This window comes from Bactrocera latifrons, unplaced genomic scaffold, assembly GCF_001853355.1.
Source record: "Bactrocera latifrons isolate USDA-ARS-PBARC rearing strain unplaced genomic scaffold, ASM185335v1 scaffold_186, whole genome shotgun sequence".
Classification (NCBI taxonomy): domain Eukaryota; kingdom Metazoa; phylum Arthropoda; class Insecta; order Diptera; family Tephritidae; genus Bactrocera; species Bactrocera latifrons.
This window is the reverse complement of record NW_017535363.1, coordinates 379,752-398,354: the sequence shown is the minus strand read 5'-3', so window position 1 is coordinate 398,354 and position 18,603 is coordinate 379,752. Positions and strand designations below refer to the sequence as shown.

The 18,603-nt window shown below is 32.3% G+C and overlaps 1 protein-coding gene across 5 annotated transcripts in view; it reads left to right on the top strand.

Annotated features, from left to right (window-relative positions):
- LOC108967392 (protein unzipped) overlaps positions 1–18,603 on the top strand; it is a 106,175-nt gene that overhangs the window by 78,777 nt on the left and 8,795 nt on the right. The window contains exon 1 of one of the 5 annotated variants that reach the window (XM_018930773.1): positions 10,433–10,511. The exons of the other annotated variants lie outside the window; for them this stretch is intronic. The gene's annotated coding sequence lies outside the window, so the exon portion shown is untranslated. Of the gene's footprint in view, positions 1–10,432; positions 10,512–18,603 lie in introns of those variants that run through there. 5 annotated transcript variants of the gene reach the window in all.

Genomic DNA, 18,603 nt, shown 5'->3' with positions numbered 1-18,603 from the left:
GCTTTTACATTAAAATTTACCTTTAAAAAACTATAAGTACAATAAAGTTTAAGTACTTTCTTTTAATTTTGTGAAACTTTTTTTTCCGATTTATCAATAAAATTMAACTTTTATGAATTTGTACACCATAACGTTTATGTGGCTTAATTGTGTGAGCACAAGTGTACATACACACAATATACACATACCCGTCAGTAGTGCAAAAATTTAAAAAATTGGCATTTGCCAACCACTCACCATTATTAATATCGCCTTTGGCACAGGTGGCAACAATTAATTGAGTGCAACATTGGACGTGACGTAATGCCTTAATGGTTCGCAGACGATGTGATTTAGTGAGTGCAAAATGAATAGCCTGTCAAATGTATAGAAGCAGGTAGAGGTAATATGGGTTAGGTTGCAGACTATATACTATAAGTGAAATGAATTTATAACACTTTAAGAAACCAAAAAGGAAAAAAATATATATATATATATATTGTAGTGACTGACATAAAAAAATTTTCAAATATTAAAAGTTTTTAACGGTTCTGTTTAGGCACGTAGGTTAAGGTTAATCAGTCCGAGTCAAATTTTATTAGATGGTATCAAAAGACGATTTGTGTATAACATAAGATGACTGGTTAGTAAAAAATTTTTGAATAACCGAGAAGCGATCAAGTGATTTTAAACCAAGTTTTTATGAAGTGGAGTATTTTATAATGTTTTAGGATCTGGGAACAGTTTATCCATCTGAATGAGAACAGTTTTCAATGATGACTAGTTTTAGATTTTTTAATATAAGAGCGAAGTAAAACTAAAATTTGCCTAATACGATTGTTATTTAAATCTCCAAGCGATTTCACTTCATGCGACGTTATTTTGAAGCAACAATTCTTTAATGATTGTGTAAAAAATAGAAGGTGGGGGTGGCAAAAGATTTCTTAACAAAATATTTAAAGCAGCTTAAACGAAATTTTATGAAACCGAAGTTTTTTGAGTGTGAGAACAGTTTTGAGTCCCAGGTGGGAACAGTTTTTAAGTATGACTTGTTTTATAATTTTTTATGTGAGAACGAAATAAAAGTATATCTTGCTAATTATGATTGTTATCTTTTTAATTCTTAGCCTTCTAAGCCTTCTGAAACTTTGTTTTGAAGTAAAAGTTAAGTAAATGTTATATAAAAAATAAAGTTTTAAATCTTTGGTTGTAGTAGTAATGGCATATTATTCATTGTTCTTTACTTAAACCGCATTATCTTTTATACATATGTATATACTCATTTTGTAACACAGTAAATCAGATTAAAGGTTTGAACGCCCGGAAGTATGCAATATTTGATTTTAAAATCTCATATTTGCGACGTAGGGAATGAAATGAGGATATATATTTAAAAGATTCAGTATAACTGCAGTGCATATGACTTACTCACACGATTATATGTACATTTTACATTCCTCGAAATCTACATATTTCAGAGTACAGAGTAGAGTCAAACACCAAACATTCACTTGCCACCAATTACACCGCATTGCTGCATAAATCAAATCAGTTGTCTCCATGGCTTGCCGCATGATGATTAACTGGCGTGAACTCAATTAAATAACAAATCTCAATCGATACACTGTACAACAAAGTGTCAGTTTAAGTAGCGATTAGCACTAATTAAGCATGAGAGTGTGTGTGTGTGAAGCAAATGTCTCACATTGATTTGATTGCTGTCAATTTTAGTGCCACATCGATTTAATGCGTAACGAAAGGCAACTGACCAGCCTGATTGCATTGCACTTAAAAGCGATTTGATCGGCGATACATGTGAGTGATCAAACACGCTCGTCGCTGCAAACATTCGCATGCATTTATTAGCGCTTTGTTGCTGGCTGGCTGTCTTTGTGCCTCACTTGGTCACGTTTAGTGGCATGTAAAAATCAATTGAGTGCTCGTTATCGAGCGGCCGTAATTTGCAAGCTTGTTAATTGCATATAAAAAAGCACACCAACACAAAGGCATAAACACATGCATACACACTTGTACACACATGCAGAATTTTATTACGAGTATTTTTTTTTTTAATTTTTTGTACATTTTTGCCTTTGCTTTCGCTTTTAAAATCTTTCCTCTGTAAGCATTTTTTATTAATTTTTGTTGCTTTTAGTTGCTAATATTTTGCCGTTATTTTTTTGTTAATTAAATCACAACGCGCAATTACTCAACTCTTGCAACATTCAATTTTGCGGAATGCACGGCGAAAACATGTTGTTGCTGTACAGCGTTGAGTTGCCGTGAAACAGAAACGGCTTTGCTGCGCAACTATTGAGAATTTTAATGAACCGCAATAACTGTGAAAATAAACTAAAAACTGTTCCTTCGTTGAGTATTTAAGAGCAGCTTAATATTAGCTAAAAGCAGCTTAATGTTAGCAATTAAGTGTTGTGAGTAGTCAACACTTGGCAGTAAAGTGCTTTTATTGCTTTGATAGGTGAGCAAAGAAAATTACAAATTTTTGCGTTTGCGCTGCTGGGAAGAGATTTTTTTAACAAATATAAACAACTAAAGTAGTATAAGTAAGATTTTGCTGAATGGAAAGATTTTAATGCATGGGAACAGTTTTCAAAACTATATGGGAACAGTTTTTGAGTATCACTTGTTTTCAAATTTCGTATATAAAAGCGATGAAAAATCATAGCTAAGTGCTAATGAAGGTTTTGTAACTTCTAAAAGCGTTTATCTTTCTATAACTTGGTGGTTAACTAAAATCTAATTAAGAACTATATCAAAAAAATTTTTTTTTGCATTTTTACTAACTTAGAATAGTTACATTAATTTTCATATAAAAACGAAAATAAATTACAGCTAAGTGCAAACCAAAGTCGAAGCAAAAAGCTATAAAGTGGATACATTTGCACAGGTATATATGTACATATGTACATACATACATACATATAGATGCCTGAGTTGTACAGCAACGGTAGTAATTAAGTTGAGTTATTTAAAGGGCTATAAAAATGCATATAATCATTATACGCTGTAATTTTGTAACAAGTTATAAGTGTTACTAGTCGCAACAGTTTGTATTTGGTTTGCAATTTGTTTGATACATGCTCCAAATGGATTTTTAAGTTAACATATATACGCACATATGTACATTTTTCGCTGATACAAATTTATTTAAGACAGTTTCAATGCCTCACAGTATTTGGACTGGTAACAGTTTTTTGTTGGGTATAAATGAAAAACTTATTATTGACAATTTAAGTGTCATGATCCGTTGAACTTTCGTCAAAAATAGTATTTGTTGCTTGTGAGAACAGATTGGTTTTTGTTTGCGTTTTGTCTGAAATTTGCTCCAAATGAGTTTTTGCGATTGTTATATTGTACTAAAATTTTGTAAAAATAAGTGTTACTAGTGGGAACAGTTTGTATTTCATTTCCAATTTGCTTGCAATATACTCTAAACGAGTTTCTCTGATTTCTTTTTATGTACTCATGTATAAATAAGCTCATTTCTCGTTGATATACGACGTTCAAATTTTTAATTTATTTTTTTCCCTGCCAATTTCAAAGTCAACCTGCCGCGGCCTCGCTTACATTCATTTTACAAAAATTGGCATACAAAAATTTAAATACACACATGAACTGTATTAATTTCTTGATTTTATGCAAAAAAAAACCAGACATTTTCGAACGTACGTGATTCGCATTGCCACATGACACGAGTGCAATATCAACAGAATGTCAGCGACGACAGCTACACAAACTTTTTAAACGCTCAATCGTAAACGACGGTGTCACATTGCAACGTGAATTGTGGCATTTGTTTTGGTGCGCAAATTCATTACCGAACAGCCGCAGCGCAATGGCCAACAAACCGGCCGRCGGCTTGGCGGCTCGCCTGGTCAGCTGCTCGGCCGATTCGCTGTCTGATTAATTTATTTGACACACAAAGGTTCGCCGGCAAAAAAAAAAATAAAAATTCAATTTGCCACTGCGCGCTCGCAGCTATTGGAAACAGTAGCTAACACAAAGCGTTATATGAACACAACAAAAACAAACAACAATCATTTATTGATTACTTTGGAGGCGGCACATTGAATGCAAAGCGCCGGCGAAAATCCGCAAGCGCCTAGTTGGCGTCGATCGCGATAAGAATGAAAATAAAATCGCTGCCAATGCAGTTTTGAGTGCCCGCATTGTTTTTGGCTTTACGTTACATGCATATAAAAGTATTTAAATGAAAATTGCAGTGTAAAGCAAAAACAACAAAAAAAAAATCGAATTAAGAAACTGAAGGCATTGCAAAAATGGAAGTGTTGTTAATTTAATTAAAAGGCGCTTGTGGTTTGTTATCTGCCATTGTTTTTGTTATTTTTGTTGTTATTGTGGTTTCTCATGTTGTCCGGGTTTCTTGCGTTTGCCAATTTGCGCCTTGTAATGCACTTCCCTATGATTAGGGGTTGTGGAAAAACTGTTATTAATGGGCTTCTCAGATTACTGAACGTTGATAAATCACTGTTAGACGAAATATGTACGCGCATGTGTCGGTGCTGGAAATTTATTACTGTAAAATATGTCTGCAATGTAAATACAACCAACGTGTGTGTACACGCAATTCGATTACTCGTTTAGCACAAGTGCCAATATTTTGCTTTAAAATAATTTTTTTTTTTGTTAATTTTCATAGCAGGTTTAACTCAAGCAAGGTTTTTGAAAATCCCGAAATTTCGGGATCACAATTTCGGGATTTTGAGACCTCGAAAATTTTTGATTAATTTCATTAATAAATTTTTGTATTTTATGGAAGATAAGCAACTGACTATTAATTCATTAATTTTTCAGATTTTGGATCCCGAAATTTTTTTACTAATCTTACCAATTTTTGTGTTTATGGAAGATAGGCAACTGTGTATTAAATCTTTAATTTTCGAGATTTCGGTATTCCGAAGAATTTTTATTAATTTCACTAATTATTTTTTGTGTTTTATGGAACATATATATGTAAGCAACTGTGTTATAAAACTTTAACTTTCGGTATTTCGTGACCCCGAAAATATTTTATTAAATTTACTAACTAAATTTTGTGTTTTATGGAAGATAGGCAACTGTATCTTAAATCTTTGATTTTCGCAATTTCGGGATCCCGAGGAATTTTTATTAAAAATTTAGTTTTTTTAATAAAAAATAGGCAACTATGTCCTAAAATTTATTTGCAAAGTTCCATGCTCCTTTGGTACAAATTTTAACATACACGCTGTTTATAGAAACCCGAAATTTAGGGATCGTATTTTCGGTAACCTGGATCCAGAAAAAAATTTTATTCAAAATATTTTATGCTACACTTTTTAAAATTATTTTTGTGGAAAATAGCCAACTATGTAATGTATTTTAATTGCGGGATGGTATTTTCGGGATTTTGAGATCCTGAAGAATTTTTATGCAAAATATTTTATGCTAAAATATTCCAATATTTTTTTTTTTTTTGTTTTGTTTTATAGAAAAGAGGCATGTTGGAAATCAATTTTGAATTTTCGGGACTCGAAAAGTTCGCTATAGCTCTCTCTTTAAGATTCAGTGACTTTAAATCATGAAACTTTCTAATCTTCATTAAACAATTGCTCAGTGTTAATTTTCATAGTCTTCAATATAACTTAGGTCTTATTGCTATGACTAGAACTGTATATTTTGCTCCATAAATTAATGAAAACTAAAAAAACCCATAAAATTGTGATTTTCCAACAAGCAAAGGTTATACCTGAAGAAGCTAAATTATAATTTATTTTACTGCGCAAGCTTCAAAACACTTTATAGCACTCATTCATTCTGAAAGTTATTATTATAAGGGCATAATTACACGAACATTCTCGCTACTTAACCCATTGTTGAATTATAATTATGGATAGAGTAGCATTTTCCCTTTTCCAAAAAAAAAATAATAATAATTCAAAATCTACCGTGACAAGTCGGACAGTCAACAAGACAGTAGCGCAAGTGAAACGTGTAGAAGGTTCGTGTACGTGCCTAAGGCAACGATTCCAGCGCTCGTAGTGCCCACTCATACACGGCGGATATTAGAACTCGATGAATAATCGACATAATTTCCACAAGTGAATGGACAGACAAGCACTTAATTGACTAAAATAGCATAAGGAGAGAAATGAATTTCTTCTAGAGAATAGTGCTATTGATAAACAAACATAATTTCAAAGAAAAGTCGTGTCTAAAAAAACAGAGGTTGAGTCAATAGGAAGGCGGAAAATTGAAAGTAGAAGTGTACGTGACGAATAATGTGGGGAAAATAGTTAGATTAGGGAAATTCAAGCATATGGTTAACACGAATATGGCTCAGCAAAGAGACAGCGCTGCTAAGTAGAAACATATTTATAAACAGTTATAAGAAACCGTAAGTGGACTACAAACATAACATTCACTTACTTTGCTTTGCTTCATGCTTTTCTACTTTTTTCCTTTAGCGTATTCCAAGCCTTTGCGGTTGTTGAATTTGCTTGCATTTCGTAGAAACATAGTTGCTTTTGCAGTTATTGCAATCAGTAATCCGAAAATAACGGTAAAGTGCATAAGTAGTAGAAGTCGGGCTGACTGACTGCCAGTCTAGTGGATTTAACTGCTTGCCATTTGTCTGTTAAACTGCTGAGGAAGATGTTGCCAGTGAGATATTTCTTGTGTTATCAAGCATCTCGTAGGATAAAAGTACAGTGGTGGGCTTGAAATTTGTGATTACAGATTTTGGTAGGAAAAAAAATATTTTTTGAAATTATTCTCAAGGTTTGGATGGAGAAAAATATTAGTTTTTGCTAAGAATGTGTGTAAGCGAAGCATAGGGTATAGTATGTACAGGCAACCTGCCTTGCTATTTCATTCATTATTGGTAGTATTTTGTATTTATTATATTGTTATTATTATTATTATTATTATTTTTTTTTTTTTTTAACAACACGGTCTGAACAAACATAAAACTCTCACTCACTTTGACTTCATATCCGATTATTTGGATCATGGAGTTGCCATATCGAACTCTGGCGGCTAATTCTCTACCCATATACCTGCGAGAGAGTTGTGTCTAGCACTGTATGTTGGTGTGAAGAAGCTGTGGGAGAAGAGGAGCAGAGAGCTTCTTCCCGGACGGGTCAAAGCCTGGTGGAGGAGTTTACTGTCAGTAGCTCTCTATCAACTCTAGTTTCAGACTTCCTCGACGATATCAGCCTTGAACTCATTAACAGTGCGTTTCAGGTCAAAGAGCGCTTAAGCTTGCTATCAATAGCATCGAGTGCCTTTGTGATAGTACTGGTATGGCTGTCACGCCTCAGCGGAATCGCACGAAATTGTAAAGCTGATGAGCTAGCAAGAAAAGGCACCTAGTACGAAATCAGTATATGACATATAAGTATACTCAGAAAGAAAATAAATATCTTATGCGAAACTCACTACAACAGAAAGTATTTTATTTTCTTAACGCCAACACTGTTCACATATTTATGTCCACTGCTGTATGCTTATTATTAACTTATCTCACTGAATACAATTTCATTGCTTGTGGCAGGCACTTTTGAATATTGCTGCTTTATTTTGAATGTCCTCGCCATTTTTCTTCTGGCAAGTTCACAATAAAAAAAAAAAAAAAAAAAAAAAAAAAAAAACTAAAATGAAAAAAAAATTTATGGTCTCTTATGCCCACATGTAAAATTTTCTACTGCACCCACATGAATTTCGATAAAAATATGAAATGGAAGGCAATGTAGCAATACACAAGAGAACGAACAGACGACTTTTTCATATAATGATTGTGGCAAGCTTATTAAGTATATAAACACATAATTTACCGAGCAATTTGTGAATGAAAAAAAAAAAAAAAACAAAGAAACACACTCATAACTCCATAGAGGCACTCTGGTAAAAATACATACCGACACATGAATAACTAAAAATACAATGGCAGCAGTCATGGGAACCGCAAGAAATTCGCCAAAACACAAAAAACTAAAAAAAAAGAAGTGAATGAAAAATTGAAAAAAAGAAAGTTCGTTGCAACTCTGCGTTTGAGAACACAAAACCGAAATTCGTGACTTTCTTTTGTTGATCGCTGCTTGCTGCTTTCCTTTTTCGGTTAGTTGGTTGGCGCTGATAAACAATGGCTGCCGCAGATAAATCTCTTACAACACTAGGCGTTGGTGTTGTCGGGGGGCAAGCTCGCCGTTGCAAGCTCTATGCTGTATGCCAGACAATTGTGTTGCACTTTAAGTCGCCGTTTAGTCGTACATTGCATGTTCGTGTTGCGGTCGGCCAAGCAATTTGTCTGCGGTCGCTGTAAGAATTCAATTGATTAACTGTAATGATAATTACTCGCGTTCACACAATCCAGATACCCCAAACTTTTGTATAAAAAACAGTTGTTTGGCAGTGAAACAGACACAAAAGGGAGTTGGCGAGGATTTTTGTGGGGAAAGCATTCTTTGCTTGGTGGACGGGGACTTGGTTGGCGGCTGATGTGCGCTGGCAGCTCCAAAATTATGTTCAACATTCTTTTAGTATTTGTGTTTTTTTGTTGCTGTCACGCTGACATTTAGTTGGCACTGGAGCTTGGGTTAAGAGGACACACTTTTCAAGCATACATTTTATTATCGCGGATGTGTGTGATTTAATGAATTTGCTTTGCAAGATCTTTCTATAGAATACTTCACTGAAGTGAGCCACCTAGTTACAATTTATGTTAGGCCTGTAAAATTGCGATTTTTTTGGGGGGGATTTTTTAAGATACATAAACTACTTTTCTTCATAAACTACTGCTTCGAATGAAGCGAATTTTTCAATTAATTAATATAATTTTTTATTTAAAATATTTGAATTGAAAATTGTAAAAACGATTCTTGTATTATTTTACTGTTTCCAAGCTAAACAATCTTTGGAAATAATTTATTATACTTTAAAAAAAAAAATTTTTTAACTTTGAATATTGTGTCTCCCTATATATTGAATATATATGTTTAAAGCTCTTTTAGTCATCTCATCGAAAATATTTTAAAATTTCTCTTATTTACACAATGTTCGCATCGAAATTATATTCTGCCACTTAAACCTACAATAAATAATTAATTGCCATCTTTTTAAGTAAGTGTCTTCGCTGAGCACCCAAATTTTATCAAAAAATTCTTTTCTTTAAGCAGTTGGTTGACTTGAAGAGTGGGTTTCTTTTGGAGTTTGTCATACTTTTTTAAAAGCACTCGTTTGATCTACTTTTTTATGCATATTCTAATTAAAGTTATTTTAATTTTCTGCATCTTTATATTTAAGTTATATTTTTTGGAAGCTTCTTTACTCATATGCTCGAAAATGTTTTAAAACTTCTCATTTTTGCGCCATATTTGCAACGAAATCATGCTCTACCTATTACCATCTATTACAAAAACATAAAAAAATATTAATTGTCATCACTTTAGGTATGAGTCTTAGCTAGAACTATTTATTGAGCACCTAAAGGTAGGCAACGCATTATTTTATTTCAAGCTGTTGATAGATTTGTATGTCTTTTGGCAGTTTCCTTTCAGCTTTTTCAATATTCATGGAAAATGAAATTCAGAAGGCTTTTAAAGGCTTATACTATAATTTTTATATTCGAAGCATTTATTAAAGGTATTTTTAACATATTAAATAATTTCCTAAAATTTTGTACATAAATATCAATTATTAGTGGTTAATAGAACAAAGTTTGAAGGTAGTTAATGGAAGCAATGAAATTTATTTTATATGCTGGAATTATATACGAGATGAGCTAAAAAAAAATATATATATATATCTTTTCAGGTAGGCTATAATTACTTTATGATTTGGAAAATAATGTTGAAAATTGTTAAATGGAGTTTTTTTCATTGAAAGAATATTAAAGTTATATTTTTAAGGCTTCTCAATAATTTTTTCGAAAATGTTTCAACTCGTTTACTGGCTATATTTGCATCGAAATTCATACATTACACCAACGAAAAATTAATAATGTTATTTTAGGCATGTGTCTTCGCTATAATTACTTACTGAGCACCTAAATGTAGGCAATTAATAAATTTGTATGGTCTTTTGGAAGGTTTCTGTTTGACAATAAAATTTATTATGTGATATAGTAAGTATTATTGATAAGTAAGTATTACTTACTTAGTACATATATGAGTTCTACGGGAATTCTAGTTTATTTTTGAAACATATTAGGAAAACCAGTAGTTTTAGTTAGTGTAGTCTTTGTAAAACTGTAGATAGGAGAAGTAAATTTCTCCCGAGTGTAGATTTAGATATTAAATATTTTACAAAAATTAATACAAATTAATTATTTTTTATACCGGAACTTTATAAAATATATATAGCATCCCAATTTCTTCCTATAGAAAAAATGCTTCTGTGCATCGGTCGCCTAGGTATATTGCCTCCTCTATACATGTCGGTTAACAGTGATGAACCCTAAAAGCGTTTCCCCATTTTAGCGCGTAAATGAGGAGTTAATTACATAAGTTTGTCACATAATTACGGGATTTAAGGTCAGTGAACTTGTAAGGTTAAAAAATAACTTTTTTCATACACAAATATATATGCTGGTAGGAGCGAACAATCAGGCGATTATAGTGGCAATTACACTTTTTATATATTTTTATTTATTTACACAAATGTGTCACTAATGTATTCAGTATACATATGTATATGCACACATTAATACTATTAACGGCACTCACATACACATACAGCACAAGAACGCCGCACATAATCTCGCATTTCGAGCGCATATCCATATAATTCTTAATGGATTCTGAATGCATACAAAATATCACATTTATGCATGTGTATGTCTGTATGTATGCATGTATATGCATTAGTAGTTATTTATATGCGGGTATGCATTGCAGTCACTTGACCAATTTGCCGCTGTTGACCCTAAATGCTGTCAAAGTCATAAAAGTCAACATCCGAATTTTTCAGCTGGACCGACTTATGGGAGGTAAATTCAATAAGTGATGAGAAAATGTGTGCGCGTGTGTAAGTGGGAGAGAGGCAGGAAATTTAAACGATCCAATAAAGCGGCAGCAACAACATTACATATATTTAAATTTATAAATACAAGCAACAATGCAATGCTGGTGAATTAACAATGAACTTCAACACTTGAGTTTTGCATGCAACAGGGTGTCTGGGGAGAGTCACCGGAAGGCATAAAAAATCATTAATTAACGTGCAACATAGGGATAGAAATTTTTTGGTTGTAATTTTGTTAAAAAACATGAAAACTTCATTTCAAGATTAGCTGGTATCTGAAGAAGCGAAAATAAAAAAATATTTGATTATAATTAATCTTTCTTAATTGAAATTCTTTGTAATTAAATTATTTTTAAGCATCATAAAAAAATTTTAAAATTAAATTTATAATTAAAAAAAATTTTTTATACGGTTTTGAATTGTTACTAGAACTGTTTCTGTTTAAATTTTTTCAATTATCGAAATAAGCTATATTCGAAAATTCACAAAAATCTCTAAAATAATCATATTGACATGTGAATTGTTTAAAATAATAAACATATTGCCTACATTTAGATGTTCAGTAAATCATTCTAGCGAAGACACACACCTAAACTGAAGATAATTAATTTTTTTCGAAAAAAGTGAGAAATCAGATTGAATATACATTCATTGACTGGCTTATCCGACAAAAGGCTTGTGAGAACAGGAGTACAATCAGCTGTATGCTCAATCCTGATCATGATTATCTATTTTAGGCACCTATATTTAGGCAAAGATGTTCTGTAATTTTCATTGAGATGGCCGATATATGCGGTATAAAGTTACCTGAGAGTTCGAAATCGTTGTGATGGGTATATGGGAAGGAAGGCCAGTGTCAAAAAAGGATTATCTCTGATTTTCATTTATATATCTCACTCATTGACCGAGTGCCCAGCCTATACAGCCCTCTCAATCGAAATCTAAAAAATCATCATCTTCTGCCACCAAGTTTATCGTCAGTTTTATAGTTGTCTGTGAGATCAATCCTTTAATTGCTAAAACCACTTTTCGTTTTCTGAGAAAAACCAATGAATTAACTGTAAATAATTGATTGTTACAAATTTATATTTATTACTATTAGATTACATTCAAATACAATTACAAATACAATATAATTGTTTAATTAAGCCAGATTTTCAAGTGTGATAGCAATTAAGAGATGAGAAAATTTAGAAATGATTTATTGCAACAACACTTACTATACGTACGCACCCACATATATATTTTCATGAAAGTGCTTCTCCAAGTATACATTTGTGTCTACATTTATAAGTTTGCGCGAGTGTATTTTCATTTCAATGAGTGCAGCCACAATGGTATTAAATCACAAGAAATGGACACATTTATACATACACATATGTATATGTGTGTACTCATAGCAACTCTCATGATATTTACACTGCATTACAAAGTTTAATATTTCAAATGCACTGCAGTATCACTCAAAAGTCCACATATTGTTTATATACTTACATAGATTTATCTTTATATATTAGGGTGGGTAATTTTATATATATTTTTTTATTAGGGTGGGGGACATTTTTTGTTTAAAAATTTTCTTTGATGCCCCAAAAATATCGTCCGAAATTGTAAAAAAATGTCTGGTTTATAAATTAGGGTGGGTAAATTTTTTTTTAATATTTTAATAGTAGGGGGGAAGCTTATTTTGCTTAAAATTTTTCTTAGATACCATGAAAATAACAAAAAAATTACAAAAAAAAATATTCTGGTTTACATATACATACATATGTATACTAGGATGGGTAAGTTTTTTTTTTTATATTTGTATACATATATTAGGGGGGTTGGGATTTGTTTTTTAAATTTTTCTTTGCCAACGTGAAAATATTGTATCAAAGGACAAACAAATGCTAGTAAAGTTTGAGCTCTTAAAAATAATTTTTAAAGGTTCGCATTGTTTGTTTGTTTCCGGGAAAATAACTCTTTTTTATATTGGAAAAACTTCATTATTTTTTTATGTACTCGCTGATATTTGCTAAGAATTTTTCAAATAAAAATTTCGAATTTGATGCAAAAATTTTATGCAAAAATATAGAAAATTTGTTAAAATTATATTTTATGGTTTTTGGTTTTACCTTAGCCTTCAATAACTTTTGACGAGTCCACTTTGCAATGACTCTTACTAAGCCTTATTTGTAAATCATCGAATTCTCTATAAGAATAATTTTAGAAACAAAATTATTAATATTCCAGTATGGTGTATCAGAAAATTACAATGTGTCGTCTGTTAGTAAAATAATTAAGTGCTATTCAAACAACATTTGGAAGCAAACACTTAAATTTAAACACTTCAAATTGGCCCACTCTAATATTCATATATATCCTAAAAAGTATACAATGCAATGCAAATAAAAAATATTTAAAATAAAACAAGAAAATTAAAAGTTTTTTTGAAAATAAAATAAAGGTTTTGACTCCCCTTTAATATCCGTATATACATATGTATGTATCTATCAAAATGTCCAAAACTTCCAAGCCAAAAAAAATAATAATAATACTAAAACAAGAAAATTACAAGTAGTTTTGAAAATAAAGTAAAAATTTAGACCCACCTTAATGGTCGTATGTATACCTCAAATTGTACAATAATTTCCAACAAACAAAATCATTTTAAGATAAAAAATAAAAGTTTTTGAAAAAATAAAATAACAATTTCGGCCTACCCTAATATTCGTATATGTAAATCTTCAAAATGTACGATATTTCAAAGCAAACAAAAAATTAAATAAAGCAAGAAAATTAAAAGTTTTTTTGCAAATGAAATACAAATTTTGGCCCACCCTAATATTTGCATAAATATGTATATATCCCAAAGCGTACAAAATTTTCCAGCAAACCAAAAAAAAATTAAATAGAACAAAAATTTAAACTGTATTTTGACCCATCCTAATACTCGTATATATGCCTCAAAGTGTTGTATATTGCATTTACCATGCAACAGGCAGTCAAGTGATGCCCTGTCACCCTGGAGGAGTGTCACAAGATTTATGAGCATAGTGCGGCCGAGTGAAAGGTCTGCGGGCGGAATGCCACATACTATATGCAACATGCACACATATGTACATACATATGTACATATGGATATACATATGTAACTACATATAAAAATATATATAGATTGTAAAATATATTATAGTGTTAATAACAATAACAATCATGAAAATGAACAGTTATATTAATAACGGCAATAAAACAACAATAACGGTTTGCTGCAACTATAAGAAAAACGACAATAATATCTATAGTGAAAACAACAACAACAACAATGGTGCTAAATTTGCTGGTACAACAAAAACTTTATGCGTACCACTACCACTGCGCCAATTGCTGCTGCCGCCACTGTTCGACTGTTGCATCGCCCGCTGCAAACTCGCATTTAATTGAGCTCCATTGAACTGTGACCCTCATCGTTGATTCGTGGTTATGACCAAACGCTGCCAGCCTGCAATACTGTAGACTTTACTTCACACACACACACACACCCACATATTATAAATGGACATTTGTGCATCCGCGCACCGAAATTTATAACGTCCATTTGTTGCACTACCGTTATCCGCTGTGGAAAATCTCGCGCATTTTGCAATCGCTGCCGCATCGCTCGTGAGGCACATGCAACACATTTGCCGCTTTGTTGTTATTTTCGTTTTTCTGTTTTTGGTATTTTTGTTGTAGTTTTTATTGTGAGTATATCCCCCACAATAGTTTCTCAAGCCATGCGCGCGCACAAGTTTGTGGCAGGCGACATTACTTGCAACTTGCTGTATATTGGTGAATGTACATATGTGTGTGTGCGTGAAATTTAACTGCTTCTATAATTTATGTTGATTATTTTCGGTTAATATTTTTGTGTTGCCACTGATATGGCTTTTCCTACTTGCTTGCTTAAACTGCTTTTGGGGTCCACAAGTGCAACAAGCCAATTTGTTGATTCACTTTAAAAGGTTGGACTGCTTTTTTAGGCAGTGCTGTCAGTTTTTGGAGATTTTCAGATCTTTAGAGAAATGTAATTTATATATGGTGTCAAATAGACCGATATTCCAGACATTGACTTATATATTGGATAAACCAAGGACAAATCAAAGAAAGATTTTTTTTTTTCTAATTCTCATGGTGCTTTCCGCTAGACCTTCACAAGCGACTACGCTTCGCTCTATGGGTTCTTGAAAAGTTCCAAGAAGATCCAACATTTTCGTTCCAAATTTTATTCAGCGATGAGGCCCATTCCTGGCTCAATGCGTATGTAAACAGGAAAAATTGCTATATTTAGGACGTAGAGTAACCTGAAGAGATTCAAGAGCTGCTATTTCATACAGAAAAAACAGCGGTTTGGTGTGCTTTGTGAGCCGGTGGAATCAACGGTCCGTAATTCTGCAAAAAATGTGCCGGCGAGAACGTAACCCTCCATGGCGACCATTATCGCGCCATGATAACCGACTTTTTGAAACCTGAAATTAAGCCTCGTGATCTCGACGACATTTGGTTTCAACAAGACGGCATTAATTCTCTCAGATCGCAGAAGTTTTTAAGGACAATTACTAATCGAAATGTGATTTTATACTCAACGGATGGACCATCTGAGACGGCTCCGTGGCAGATGATCTTCGAAAAACAAATGCCAAAGAATGTTCTTTCAAGTAATAATAGATATTTCCTATTAAATTTGAAGATTCTGTGTTTTTTCTTTAAACAAGTAGGGAACCTCGAAATGGATCACCCTATATTATGAAAAAAAAAATATTTTTAAAATATTTTGCACTTAAGTGGAAAACCTATACTGTAAAATGCTAAAATTCGGTTAGTCAAGTTTTTACCTTTTTCCGATTTTTTTTTGTAACAATATTTTTTCAACTCAAGAATTTTTCTCAAGAATTTTACTATGTATTCTTAAAATGTATAAACAAGCTTAAATTTTTAAAACAATTGACAAATAATTTTTTTTTTATTCTAAAAATTCACAATTTATTCGGCTGTCACTCTAGGTGTGCCACTTTCGTCAGCAAAAGGTTATCAGAACACCGACCTTAAGGAACTCATACATCCTTCTACTTTCTCATTTGTCTAAAGTTATTCAGTTTAATGATTGCGTTTGACTATAACTGTGACGAAAGTCTCCCTAAAAATATGTTTTCGAACGAATTTTTGAAGTAAAATAATATCCATTTTTCAGGCACCAGACTTATTCACATATTTCATGATCCCAAACGTTTGATGCTGACTATATACACCTCTTTTCCTGGAAATAAAAAAATAAAAATACCCTTAAGTTTAAGAAAAGAACTATTTTTTTTTATTGCCATAATACATTTAATTATAAATGAGCACCCAACAACACACAGCGTTGCATTCGGTGCATATTTTCTTTGGAATGCACCGCAATTAACTAGAATTGTCTTGAGCTGAAGAACATACTTGAGCATTTATTTAAATGTGAGTGGTTGTTGTTGTAATTTTAAATTTATGGCGCTGCAACTTTGAAGTTATTTTTAGCAACCAGCCCTGAGCTCTGCTGTAAAACTAACTTTTGTGCAGGCGATCTCTAGCCAGATATGCAATTGCGTAAGGAAAAAAAATTATTAATTTTCATTAGCAACATACACTTTGAGAAACTTAGTTAACCATTTTGTTATATAAAATTTGATTATTTGTACAATCTTTTCTCGTAAAAACGAAACTTAAAACTCGAGTTTGTATATAAGATCAATTAGCTCAAACCTCAACGAGTCGTCTTAACTCTTCAATACCTTCACTGCATTTTTGTGGGAGCTGTAAAAGAATCGCCAGGAAAAGTTGTGTGAAATACTGAATTGACTTCATTCCATTCATGCTTTCAGCGAAATTCGATGCTATCGGCATCACATAACTTTATTCGATTGTAGGAATATAAAGAACGAACTCTCATTGAAAAAAGTTAAACTGCACTAGAAACATGATATTTTTCGATCTGAAACTATTTGTTTTTCCTTTCGCGACTTTAAACCTTACCCTGAATTCGACCTACTAGGTTAGAAATCACATGAGATTTATTGAAATTTATGTCACCGAACTTTGAAACGAGATATTGAAGGCTTTATCATGGTTCTTTATCACACTATGCTACTTAAATTTGAAATCAAGATTAGCACAGCTAGTTTTCACAGCCTGGAGTTTAAGAGTTCAGCGCCACTTAGAGTCGAACCTTCGCTTCGAGACTATTCTTTGAGCTCTTCGCATTTAAAGAGAGCTCCGATACTTTCTAAGCTGCTCCATATATCAGTTTTCTCAGCTGCGCCATCTGTCTTAAGATTCAGTTGTAAAATAAGTTATAAAATTTCGACTTATTTTTGATTAAAGAAAACTTTTTATATACTTAAAAATTATTATTCTTCAAAAAAAAAGTGTACTATTTTTTCTACTTATGAAAGTATATCTTATAACTCTGGAATCACTGTTCATTAAAAAAATTAATTATTATGTGACTCGCTTTAATTTAACGTCATCTTGCTGCCGTTAAAATCTTGAACCAGCTCGTTTTCCAGAAATTCATTTGGCAAACAAACAAACATATAAGCAATGCAATTTAAAACCGTCATAATACTGTCAATACAATTATTGCAGTGTGGCAAATAAGCAAGTAACACGCAAAGTGCCGCACTCTAACGAACACCAAAATACACTGAAAAAATTTTTGACTAAATTTGAAAAATTAAAAATTGATAACTATGGTTCCTGTTAGGTTTGTTCATAATAGGCTTTGCGGTTGAATTTCTCACTTTGAATGTCAGCTATATGAAGTAGTGATCCGATTTGTATCATAGATTGGGAGAACAAGGCTACAGCCAAATTTCGTCAAATAAAAAAGTTTTCCACATAAGGACTTGAGTTTGATCGTACAGTTTGTATGACAGCTATATCAAATGGCGGTCCGACAGGAATAATTTCTTCGGAGACTGTACCTTATTCCTGGACAATAAACCATGTGAAATCTCGGGTAGATATCTCAACAAATAAAAAAGTTTTCCGTACAAGCACTTGATTTTGAGCGGACAGTTTGTATGGCAGTACATGATATATTGGTATATATTTGAACAATTTCAGAGATTATATGAATCCTTTCGGAAAATGTTTCCCAAATTAAAAGCTCATGAAGATATCTTGTCAAATAAAATTTTTTTCCATACAAGCATGTGGTTCCGATGGCTAAGTTTGTAGGGCAGCTATGTGCTATAGGGGCGGTTCCGACGAAAAAGCAGGTTTTTAGCAAGAAAAAAATGTGTGAAAATTTTCAGAACGATATCTCGAAAACTGAGTAGTCTAGTATATACAAAAAACCAGCATGGCTAAATCGATTCAGCCGGACACATATATACAATTATATATTATAGGAAACCCTGCGTTTCCTTCAGGGTGTTGAAAAATTCGTGCCATACTCACAGTGCTTTTTTTTTAGTGTATAAAAACGAAGATATTCTTGTGACAAAAGCTCCAGAAACTATAAAAAGCACTAATTAAGGGGAGTTTCACAAAGCTTTCTCAACTCAAAAACAATAATTCTATAATATCTTTCCCAAAAAAGGTGTT